At 43.0% G+C, this 12,971-nt stretch overlaps 2 protein-coding genes across 11 annotated transcripts in view; one reads left to right on the top strand and one right to left on the bottom strand.

Moving 5' to 3' along the window:
- cdh23 (cadherin-related 23) overlaps window positions 1–12,971 on the top strand; it is an 874,975-nt gene that overhangs the window by 722,780 nt on the left and 139,224 nt on the right. The window lies entirely within an intron of this gene.
- Window positions 1–12,971, bottom strand: part of vsir (V-set immunoregulatory receptor) — a 58,595-nt gene that overhangs the window by 37,742 nt on the left and 7,882 nt on the right. The window lies entirely within an intron of this gene.

Here is a 12,971-nt window from a genome sequence, read left to right as displayed (position 1 = left end):
ATAAATGCATCTTATTTAGGGCAGCACGGTTAGCCTAGCAGTTAACGCAACACTTTTACAGCACGAGTGACCCAGGTTTGAATCTTGTGCAGTCTGTAAGGAATTTGTACATTCTCCCTGTGTCTGCGTGGGTTTCCTCTGTGTGCTCTGTTCCTCCCACCCTTCAAAAATATACGGGGGTTGGAGGTTAATTGGGTGCCATGGACTCATGGGCCAGAAGAACCCTAACCCTGCTGTAAGTCCAAATTTAAATGTAAAATTTAAACTGGAGCATCATACTCACTGTTGAGAGTCACGGTTGTCTGAAACAAGTGGACCCTTGATTCATCCATAACAAATTTTCAGCCCCTTATTAAAGGAGCTTATAATATGTATTTATTACAATAATGTGGCAACATTCCCTGTTGATATTCTTGATGGTGAGGAGGGTTTGCCTGTGATGTCCTGGGTTGTGTCCACTACTTTTTGCAGGGCTTTCCATCAGGGGTATTGGTGTCCCCATGTAGCCAGTCAGCACACTTTCCACCTCACAGCTGTAGAAATTTGTCATACCAAACCTCCACAAACTCCTGAGAAAGGAGATCCAAGCTGCTGGCACAATGCAGCACTCCCTCAATGTTCCCATGTGAATTTCAGCACATGTTCAATGAGGTGAGGCTCCCAGAAAGGGGACAGATTCTGAGCGTCGTGCCAAGGAGTTGACATTACTGGATCAGCAATCCAAATGATCTTTAGGTGTTCAGGGAGTGGAACTCAGTGGAAAAACCCTGGAAGTAAACCAATATTAATGACCATGAGCTTGAAAATATTGGATAGTCATTAAAAAATTGAGTTAATGAACTTTCAAGAAGGAAATCTTATATTACTTGTTCTGGCCTTTCTGTGACTCTGGGCACATTTCAGCTTCATTCTGAAAATACTGAAAATTTTCCACTCAGTTCTTCAAGGGGCATTTCAGGATCAACAATAAATGCTGGTCTTGCTAGCGATGCCCACATACTGTGTACGAATTAAAAACCGACCAATAAATTGTCTCAATGTGAACTTCCCTCAGGCACAAATATTACTGAGTGCTCCAGAAAAGTCTCACATACTACTGTGGATCCCTTACCTAACAGACACAAGCTCAGTTTACCATCCAGTTGTACTCAGTCCTGTGGAATGCAGCCCAAGATTTTGATCCTCTAAACTGAATAACGCAAACTTTAGAGCCAAGTTCCTCAGCAGTTTCATCTTGAAAACATTCTTGTTTAACATCCTGTCTCTCTTCAGCCTCTGGGATGAGTGTCAAGTGGAGTGCAGACCGGAATGATAAAATTAATGAAAAAGCACAGTGAAGTTGTTTTTCCTTGTATGTTGCTCGGTTTTGCTGTCCAGTTATCTCTCAGTGGTAATTAGTTATTGCTTTCAGAAGCAAGCTGGGCTTTTTATGTTATTCTCGTAATCACACTGGAGAGGGCTGCTCATGTGGAAAAGCATTTTTATACGCCACTTCATATACAGTAAAATCGCCATGATCTGAAAATTCAAGCAACCAGCAGCCTCAAGCACCCAGCAAAAAAAATTGCAGAAAATAGATAAAAAATACTAAAGTTTAAAATTGGCGTGCCTCATCGTCAGTTTAAGCAATTGGAAAATACACTTAACCGGCATCTATTAATCCCCTTCGGTGCCAGATACCTGGATTTTTACTGCCCTTCAAGAAGGAATCAGGCCCGAAATAACGGTTATATGTATTTTCCTCCTATGGGCGCTGCTAAACCTGCTGAGTTCCTGCAGCATTTCTGTGTTTTTAGCTGAGGTATGGAAGCCACAGTTAGTTTATCAAGTACAACAACAAATTATTAACAATTGAGGTCCATTTTAAATTCATTCCTGGGCATGGAAAAATTGACCAACATTCCATCTCATCTGACCTTTCACCTCTGGAACACTGAGACACTTCATTTGAAGTCCCCTCCTCTATAAAGAGTTTAAATGGCCAGAATCAGCTTCTACCGTGTTGTAAATAAAATAAAGTCTGATGGAATGGGTTCAGAACTTTTGATTCCCAAATGTAATCAGCAGTAACCCACTAAGAGTCGGCTATTGATTTAAATGTTTTTTAAATTTAGACACACAGAATGGTAACAGGCCCATTCTGCCCCACGAGTCCGTACTGCCCAAGTACACCCAATTAATCAACAATCCCCATGGATTGGGAGGAAAATCGAGCGCCCTGTGGAAAACCTACGCAGATGCTGGGAGAATGTACAAACTCCTTAGACAGCACTGGATTTGAACATGGGTCCCTGGTGCTGTTTTACATTAACTGTGGCGCAGAATCTGTGGCCACAAGCTTTATTGTGCAATGAAGTATCTCAAACACAAAGCATCTAAAAGGGTCAGCAATACTTTGTCATATTATTAAATTAGGTCTTTTATGTTTTATTGTACCAGTTATCCACTGAAATGTAGTTAAGGGCTCTAATCTTGTTAATGCCTTAACTATCACTATATTTCTGTGGAGCTCTGGAATTCATATATTTCTTTCATCTTGGTTTAGTCCTTGACATTATAAGAAGCCTTATACACCCAATCTGTGTACCTGCTCATTTCATGTACTGGGCAATGTCCTTGCCTCATTCATGTCATGAGCAGGTACGTAAATTGGGTGTGACATTTATAGAGAGGATATAGGAAATTGCAGGCACTTTGTCAGCTCCGGCACCTAAAGAATTAGTACTGCACCCCTGGTCAGAAGGACAGCGCATATTGTTATAGAATGGTTGGCAATCAGTGAAGGAGATCTTTTGGTCCTTCAGACTCTTTTCCAATTAATCCCTCTTTCAGTCCTTCTCTGTTGACCATGTGTTTTAACTTTTTTACAACTATTTATCCACTTTTCCCCTGAAACGAGTCTGTTGTACCTGGTTGTGAGACTATTCAGCCCATCTGGCCCGTGCTGCATTGCCCTAGGGATGACCGAGACGTCTTTATTCTCAAATCTCCTTGAGTCTGTCAGAGCTGCTGAACCCTCTGCCACTGGCAATGGTTTCTGCCAGTGACCGGAGTATATTTGCAGAAAGCTGAATTGTACTGATCATGGTTTAACTGAACAGTTTCTTTCACTTCCTGATTGCAGTACAGGAGGTATTTCCTGGGCTTGATTCACAAGTGTGAAACACAAAAGTCTGCAGACACTGATTGAAGTAAAAATGCAATGCTGGAGAAACTCAGCAGGTCAAACAGTGTACTTAAAAGTTCAGATTTATTGTCCGAGTACATACATGACATCATATGCAACCTGAGTTTCTTTTTCCTGCAGGCCAGGCAGAATGACCTCTTATTGACAGAGCAAAAAAACTGTCCTCAAGAAGACATTACACATGTAAACAAACTGCCTGTTCAATACAGAGAAAAAAATCGATAATAGTTCTTAAATGAGTTCCTGATTGAGTTTGTTGTTGAGGGGTCTGGTGGTGGAGGGGGGGGCAGCAGTTCCCGTACCTGGTGGTACGAGTCTTGTGGCACCGATACCTCTTTCCTAATGTCAGCAGCGAGAACTGAGCGTGTGCTGGGTGGTGCAGATCCTTGATAGAGCAAAGATAAAGATGCATAAACAAAATTTGAGCCCCTTCATCAGGGTATATGTGGATCATACCTGGATTAAGGGCTGAGGCCCAAAATGTTGGTTCTGTATCTTTGTCTTTGCTCTATAAAGGACACTGTTTGAGCTGCTGAGTTTCTCCAGCACTGTGTTTTCACTTGGTTCACAGGTGCCTTGTTTGTTTCTAGATTACATTGCCAAGTATGAGCAAGAGGTTAACTTCTAATTTATAAATAATTTCCAAATGTTGGTCATATGTTCAACTCCCTGAGTGAAAGTTATGTGAATCTCTGGTCTCCTTTCTTGAGAAATAATATACCAGTTTTGACAGCAGTGCAGAGGAGATTCACAGGTTGATACAGGGAATGAAGGGGTTATCTCAATGGAATAAATAGCCAGTTACTATACTAATGAGAGTTTAGAAGGATGAAAGAGAAACATGACCTTATGAAAGGACTAAATTTGATAGAAGCATGGAGATTGTTTCCATTGGCAGATGAGATGGAGCTCAGGGACATAGCCTCAAGGTTAAAGACAGAGATAAGGGAGAACTGCTTCTCCCAGAGATTAGTCTCCACCCAGTAAACAATAGAGGAAGCCCCAATAATTGTATTTAAGATGTATAGATTTTTGAAGAATAAGGGAATTATGGGATATGGGGAACAGAAAGGAGGGAGGAGCTAAGTGATGGTCAAATTAAACCCTGCAGGCTTATTTCAAACACAAAACTGCTGAAGAAACTCAGCAGGTCTCACAGTGACATAGTATTTGGGACCTGTTGAGGTTTTCCAGCACATTTGTTTATTAACTATATTCACAGTGTCTGCAGACTTTCTTGTTCAATTCCTGAAGTTTTACTTTTTCAAGACCAGTATTTCTCCCTTTCTTTTCTGGGATACACAGGCATTACTTGCCAATCAGAATATCTGGTACTGAGGTCGTGAGGAGACTTGCTGTGTGAAGAAATTACTATTTCTTTTTTCCATTTGCCAACTGCTTTGTCTTATGTGCAGTTAGAAGATGCAATTTGCCTGGGGGTTCTGTGACAACATAAAGTATTATGGAAGTGAAAGCTTCTCCTCCCTTTCTTTCCAGAAAGTGGTGGCCTCTCCACAGGACAAAATTTGGAATTGGCACATTCTGATAATTAAAAGACCAAATAATCCAGATTTGAAAGAAAAAAAGTACTCAGCAGGTCAGGCAGCACCTGTAAAGAGAGAACTACTGTTGACGGAAGTCTGCAGATGCTGTGATTGTAGTAAATGCACACAAAAGCTGGAGGAATTTGAAGAAGATTATTCACTCGTGAAGTAAACACATTTTAGCAAAACTAAATTGACCTGCAAAATTAGTGAACGAAGAAGGCACTCTGCAGGTCACGCAGCATCCATAGGCGGTAAAGATATAGAACCGACGCTGAGGTAAAGGCTCAGGCCCCAATAGTTGGTTCTATATCTTTACCTCCTATGGACACTGCGTGGCCTGCAGGGTTCCTACTGAAGTTTTGTGTCTTCGCTGATGTTGCAGGTCAATTTAGTTTCACTAAAATGTGTGAGCTTCACTGAGTGATGAATCTACTTTAAGCTCCTCAATAAGAAGCCATCAGGCTGCAATGGTCACTCTGTCTCCATGGCCTGCTGCCTGACCTGCTGAGCAACTCGAGTCCTCTGCTTCTCACTCTTGTGTGCATCTGCTCCTGGCTTTTCCACACCAACCTTCCCGATTTAGTTTCGAACAAAAGTATGTGCATGCCAGGATGAAATAAATGGAACTCTAGTGGGCTGCTGCTCTTGCCGAGAATCTAAGGAAACAGATGGTGAGTATCTGGTTGGTCTGTGGGCTGAGGTCCATTTAATTTGAGTCAGCCATGAATAAAACCCACCCTTGGTTCTTCTGGAACATACAAGTTCACAATTATCCTTTCTGTAAACTTACAACAGTAGAAGTCCGAAAATCCAATCTGCTCGGGCAGACCTGGATTCACCATTAAGCAAAATATGCATGTGCTTAGCGCCACTAAGGGAAGGGGGCACCACAGAGTTTTTTCCAGTGCTGGATTTACCATGGTGCAGCTGAACTAGGACACAACAAAAAAGGACCCCCAACCCACAAAATAAATATATATATATAATGAATTTTTAATCTATTATTGAGTCTTAATGTCTTGTCAGTTAGACAATGGAAGGGTCAAGGGGGGAACCATTGTTGGACTGTGTTTAGGGCATCATTTGGCCTTAATCCAGCTCTGTGCTCAGGAATTGCTGGATTCTCAGGCAGTACATTAAGGAGGAATAAAGCAGCACTGCTTGTGGATGGAACACTTGCAGCTTCCACAGCATCATCTGCACTGCTTGATGCTTTATTTTGCATTTATGGTTGCTGCTGTGCATCTGTGGCACTTTCACATGCACGCACTCAAAAGCCCGCTATTTTTTAAAAGTTTAAGAGTTTTCCAAAAGTCCAGATTCTCAGGTGGTCCAGATTTTGGGCATCCGGATTTTTTTGACTTCTTCTCTACCTTGCTCCCTGTTATCTGAAGAGGGTGCACAAAATCAGTGAGGACCCCATCAACACTGTGTGCAGCTGCTCCCATTTGGGAAGAGATGCAAGAGGATCAGAGCCAGCCCCACAAAGCTGAGGAACAGCTTCTTCCCACAGGCAGTGAGAATGGTGAATGACCAAAGGAATGGCTCACACTAACCATCTGAGACTCTCATTTGTACCCAACAATATTTATTTATTTGTATAGATAAAATTCTTGTGCTGCATATGCATTAGCTGTCTGTATGTGTGTTATGTCTCGTTGTGTGTCTCCATGTTTTTCACCGAGGACTGGAGAACACTGTTTCATTGAGTCCTACACTCAGATGACGATTAACTTGATTTGATACATTGCAATAGCACTTGGATTCACATTAGAATCTTGTTCCCTCTATTTCTGACCAAAACAGGAATTGCTTATGTTGCTCTCCTTGACTTGGATGGCAGAAGCTTGGATAAGGACCTGATTCAAAAGCAAGATACTGAAGATGTAAAAAAGCAAAAATCCTAGTCAAGCAATGCCTTGAAATAGAGTTAATGCTTTCGATTGATGACTTTTTTTTAATCAGAAAGTTACTGAACTGAAGCATTAACACTGTTCACACTTCTGTATTTAACATTTCCAGGATGCTCGGTGATTAAATATAATTAAGATTATTCTGGAAATTAAAAGAGCATAAAGGTTGATTTTAACATCAGGATGGGCAGCACAGTTAGCGTAGCCGTTAATGCAAAGCCATTACAGCACCAGCCATCAGGACTGAGGTTCAAATTCCCGCACTGTCTGTAAGGAGTTTGTACGTTCTCTCCGTGTCTGCATGGGTTTTCTCCAGGTGCTCTGGTTTCCTCCCACCGTTCAAAATGTACCGGGGGTGAAGGTTAATTGGGTGTAATTGGGCAGCATGGGCTCGTGGGCCGGAATGGCCTCTTATCTGCTTTATGTCTAAATTAAATTTTTAAATCAGGTGGTTACAGTTACCTACAGTAATTACAAATTCCGCTTGGCTCACAGGAAAAAGAATCTAAGGGTTGTATGTTATGTCGTGGATTTAGTCTGAGAACAAATCTAACCTTTGACCTCTCCAAATGTGTCCGGCACCTGGTTATATCTCCAAGTGCGCTCCAATCTCTTGAATTCTGATGATTCAATCACATACACTTAACATTTTTACAAACGTATAATTAACGGACAATTGGCTCTGTTGAAGAAAGTGGCAAATGCCTGCCTGTCTTTCACCCATGTCCAACCAATCACATGACCAATTGCCCCTTCCAGGCTCATGTGAATAATTGGTGGTTCTGCAGGAACCATTTTGTTCACTCTGTCATCCATTAGCCAGGAATGAGATGATACGACTAGCTATTTGTTCTGGCAATGCTCATAAAGGGAGGAATTTTGGCAGCTCGAGTTGTTTTCAAAGCAGCTGGGAAGAGATTTTGGAGATCTTTCCTGATTTGCCTTAGAACAAAAGCATTAGAGGGAAGAGGCCCCCCATTCAGCATGCTCTGCTGAATCACGACTACTCTATGCCAGCCTATATCCTTTGAATGTGCTAACCAAGAAATATCCACAGGTAGGATGAAAGCACAAAATGATCTTCAAAGCTGACTGTCAGAGTTCCAGATTCCAGAACATAGAACATTACAACGCAGTGCAGCCCCTTCAACAATCTAAAAACCTTCTCTACCTCACACCCTCTATTTAGCTTGCATCCATATGCTGAGCTAAAACGTTTCTTAAAGGTCCCTATTGTAAACAAGTACAGGTTCAAGTTTATTATTATCATGCAATTGTAAAGTAGAACTGGGTGAAACTGTGTTCTTCAGTCCTTGGTGTAAAAATGTGTAAATACTTATATAGATATGGCATACCTATTTACAAGCGATTTATATGAAGTACATATTTTACAATAAATAAATATTGTTAAATAAATAATAGTCTCTGAGGGATCATATGAGTAGTTCATCAGTTGTTTATTCCGTAGTCTCTCTGTGCATGGGAAGAAGCTGTTCCTCAGCCTTGTGGTACTGCCTCTGTACCTCTTTCCCATCGGGAGTAGCTGGATGTTGCTGTGTGTGTGTGTGGGGTGCTAGGAGTTCTTTAATGATTTTGGGAGCCCTCTTCAGACAACGATCCCAGTGGATCACGTCGATGGAGGGGGAGGGAGACCCCAGTAGTCCATTTCTCTGCAGCAATCATGCTGCACTGAGATGCAGCTGGCCAGGAAGCTCTCAATAGAGCGCCTGCAGGAAGTTGACCTTGCCTGCCTCAGTCTTCACAGGAAGTGCAGTTGCTGTTGTGCTTTCCTGCCAAGTGAGGAGATGTTGAGTGTCCAAATAGCACCAGTAACCCGAATACGCCTGAGATGGTCTGATCTCGGAGGATCAGTACTGGTCAGTACTTGGAGGGGAGACCGCCTGGGAACACCAGGTGCAACAGGTTTCTGTGAGGGGCGCAGGACAAAATGACGACTCTCTGTCTGCCTTATGGTAGACAAAAGTTAAAGGATTTCATGTATGTTACATTGTCAATGTAGTATTACGTGACAATAATGGAACCTTTATCTTTTGGTCACTAGTTAAATGGACTCCAAGGAACTTGGTGCTCTCCACTCTCTCTACAACATGTGTCATGGAGGGTGGTCATCCCTAGTCCTCCTGAAGTCTTTTGTCTTGTCCATGTTGAGACGCTGTTTGCTTACTCGCGTGCCATAATCACAAGATTTGATGACGCTGTTGGAGCTTTCTCTGCCACGACCCCGGCAATGCTTTTCAGGCACCCTCTACTCTGTTTAAAAAAAAAGTACCCCAAAACTTTCCACCCCTCACTTTATACAGATGTCCTCTGGTATTTCATGACCATTGGTGCCAAAAAATATATTCTTTCTATCACTCCTGAGCCATCTGTGCCAGTTTTTCAGTGGAGTCTGTTAAGTTCACGAGTAAAATCATTGATTATTGGTACATTAATGGAACAAGCAGATATCTCAAGAGGGGAGGAGAATCAAAAGGGAATATGTGTACTATGGTGGAAGGCAGGAGAAGATGAGTGAAATGGACAGAGGTGCATGACAGCAAAGGCCAGTGTTGAAATGAGGAACAAAAAGTTGGTCTTTGAGAAATGTAAAAGGAACTAACAGAATCATTTGAAAGTGGAAGAAAAAGGATATTCTGTCGCTGCTGGAACTTTAATTATTTTTAAATTTAGATGTACAGCACGCCCCACAAACCCGTGCCAATTACACCCAATTGACCTATAACCCTCAGTACATTTTGGAGGAAACCAGAGTCCCTGGAGGAAACCCACACAGAAACGGGGAGAATGTACAAACTCCTTACCAACAGCGTGGGATTCAAACCCATGTCTCAGGCCCCGTAACAATGTTGCACTAACTATGCCGCCCTGGAGTCAATAAAGAAACCTCTCAAATAAAAGTGGAAAATGGTGGAACTGCTCATAATTTACAATTGTTGAATCCCCTGTTGAGAGCAGAGATCTGCAATGTCCCTTAAGGTGCTGCTCCTGCTGTGAGCATTGACCTTCATTGTCACAGGACTGAGAGCCAAGCGCAGGCATAACACGTGAGAGGGAAACTTAAAGTGACAGGCATGATTTCAGACTGAATGGTGTTTGACAAAGCAGTCACCCAGTCCTGTTAACTCTCCCCACTGTGCAGAAAACTATTTTGTGAACAGTTATTCGGATGTACAAAATACAGTAAACCCTCTTTTTCATCCAGTATCTGGACTTCCCACCCAACCAGAAAAAATTTGTTCCAATGAATGCAAAGCTCAAACAGTGAATTTTATTGCAAGCGTGAGAAGATTTTTAGTTTATCTGTGTTGATTCACAAGGGCCGTGTAATTGTGTAGAGAAAAAAACACACACAAAAGATGCAGATGCTGGGAACTTTGAGCAGACAAAGAATCTCTGGAAGAACTCAGCAGGTCAGATGGCATCCACGGGTAGAAATCGTCAAAGTTTTGGGGCCTTATTATCAATGTTATTGGGTGCTAATTCACAGTGTGATCCTCTTTGAAGACGCGGCACTTCACGTGATGGTGAATTCAGTTTATTCATTTAATATGTTTATTTAATATTAATACAGCTTGACCTTAGAGTATAAAATTATAGTGTAAAAGCAGAGAAGATTTACAAGGATAAAGGTGCTGGAGAATGTCAGTAAGTCAAGCAGCATCTCTCAATAACCAGCATTTCGGGCCTCAGCCCTTTATCAAGATATGGCCAAAAAGCAGACAGATGTTTGAATTAAAATGATGGGGAAAGGAGGGATGAAGGGGCAGGAGGAGAGAACAGGCTGACAGGTAATAGGTCATCCGTGGATATTATTATTGTTCACATCAGTTTTTCTATGCCTTTGATGACATCACAAGGACAGAAGATGAATCAGTGTTGGATGAAGTTTCCACACCCACACATGAACATTATCCTGACTATACAAACTTCAATACTGTTGAACACCATTGGCCATGGACTAGTTTAGTTTAATTGGGAAGGTTAGGAATTTTTTGATTAAAATCGGTGATGCACATGGTGTGTTCAGAAACTAGCTAAATGTACGAAGAGTCCAAGCAAAGGGAGCAGGAGTCGGCCATCTGGCCTCTCCAGCCTGCTCTGCCATTCAAAAAGATCATGGCTGGTCTGGCTGAGGACTCAACTTTACCTGCATGCTTTTTCCCAATGACATTATATATTTATAGTTAATGTGCTCCACACCAGGGTCATGCCTAGCGCGGAATGCCACACTGACCACCGGCTGGTTCGCTGCAAGCTCAACCTTCACCAAGCCATGAAAGACCCCAACAATGAAGACGCTGTTTACATCCGGTACCGCACGGATGGCAGTCTCTTCAATCTGAGGCGCCTGCAAGCTCACACCAAGACACAAGAGAAACTTGTCCGTGAACTACTCTTTGCAGACGATGCCGCTTTAGTTGCCCATTCAGAGCCAGCTCTTCAGCGCTTGACGTCCTGTTTTGCGGAAACTGCCAAAATGTTTGGCCTGGAAGTCAGCCTGAAGAAAACTGAGGCCCTCCATTAGCCAGCTCCTCACCATGACTACCAGCCCCCCCACATCTCCATCGGGCACACAAAACTCAAAACGGTCAACCAGTTTACCTATCTCGGCTGCACCATTTCATCAGATGCAAGGATCGACAACGAGATAGAAAACAGACTCGCCAAGGCAAATAGCGCCTTTGGAAGACTACACAAAAGAGTCTGGAAAAACAACCAACTGAAAAACCTCACAAAGATAAGCGTATACAGAGCCGTTGTCATACCCACACTCCTGTTCGGCTCCGAATCATGGGTCCTCTACCGGCACCACCTACGGCTCCTAGAACGCTTCCACCAGCGTTGTCTCCGCTCCATCCTCAACATCCATTGGAGCGCTTACACCCCTAACGTCGAGGTACTCGAGATGGCAGAGGTCGACAGCATCGAGTCCACGCTGCTGAAGATCCAGCTGCGCTGGATGGGTCACGTCTCCAGAATGGAGGACCATCGCCTTCCCAAGATCGTATTATATGGCGAGCTCTCCACTGGCCACCGTGACAGAGGTGCACCAAAGAAAAGGTACAAGGACTGCCTAAAGAAATCTCTTGGTGCCTGCCACATTGACCACCGCCAGTGGGCTGATAACGCCTCAAACCGTGCATCTTGGCGCCTCACAGTTTGGCGGGCAGCAGCCTCCTTTGAAGAAGACCGCAGAGCCCACCTCACTGACAAAAGGCAAAGGAGGAAAAACCCAACACCCAACCCCAACCAACCAATTTTCCCTTGCAACCGCTGCAATCGTGTCTGCCTGTCCCGCATCGGACTTGTCAGCCACAAACGAGCCTGCAGCTGACGTGGACTTTTTACCCCCTCCATAAATCTTCGTCCGCGAAGCCAAGCCAAAGAAAAGAAATCCCAGAAACTCCATGTAAGTACATGGAGCTTTTGACAATATGTCACAGCAGGGGCCATTTGCTATTTAATTTAGACATACAGGCCCTTCTGTCCCATGAGCCTGTGCTGCCAAATTTACCTACAATCCCTGTACTTTTCAAAGGGTGGAGAAAGCCGGATACCCATGCAGACGCGTGGAGAATGTACAAGCTCCATACGTATAGCACTGGATTTGAACCCAGGTCACTGGTACCGAAGTAGCATTGTGCTAACTATCCTGCACTATTGTGTCCATTTCAACCAAAAGGTTGTTCAAACTCATTTTACTTCCCAGTTCTCGGTCCCTTGTTTTCTAGGTGGAGGTAAAGTAACTGTTCCTTTCAGCATATGTTAACGACAAGGAGGATTTCTGACTTGGGCAAGCTTTCAGCTGTCATCCACCCATTCAGTCAAGCCCTGAACTCTCTGCCCTAATATTTTCAAAGCAGTTCCCACTCAATAGACTTACAAAGCTAAAAACATGTTAAATTAATCCAGGAAAGAATAAATTATAAGATTAACATTTTGCAATGTAAGAGGACTTTGAAAGAAACCCTTTCTTTCGGCCCTCTGTGGAATTCATATCTCCAAATTTAAAAGTAGACTTCACAGTGAAGTTGCACAACTGCTGAGATGGGTTTGGAAGAAAAGTGAAGGTTGTTGTGAAATGTTGGGCAGATTTTGGGAGGGGAAGATGAGGAACTATTCAGATAAATGCTGAAATAATTCTTACAACATCCAAAGCCCACTTGGGGAAGTAGCTTTATAATAAACCAATGAAACTGCATGTCTCAGAGGGTTTGAGGGAGGTTTTCTGCTGAATGTCATTCACCAGGGGAGCACTCCTGTCTGTCACATAGTTTGCATGACTGAAGGGAGGGCTGTTTC

This window comes from Narcine bancroftii, chromosome 6, assembly GCF_036971445.1.
Source record: "Narcine bancroftii isolate sNarBan1 chromosome 6, sNarBan1.hap1, whole genome shotgun sequence".
In the NCBI taxonomy this organism is placed as follows: domain Eukaryota; kingdom Metazoa; phylum Chordata; class Chondrichthyes; order Torpediniformes; family Narcinidae; genus Narcine; species Narcine bancroftii.
This window is presented reverse-complemented; position numbering and strand designations above follow the sequence as displayed.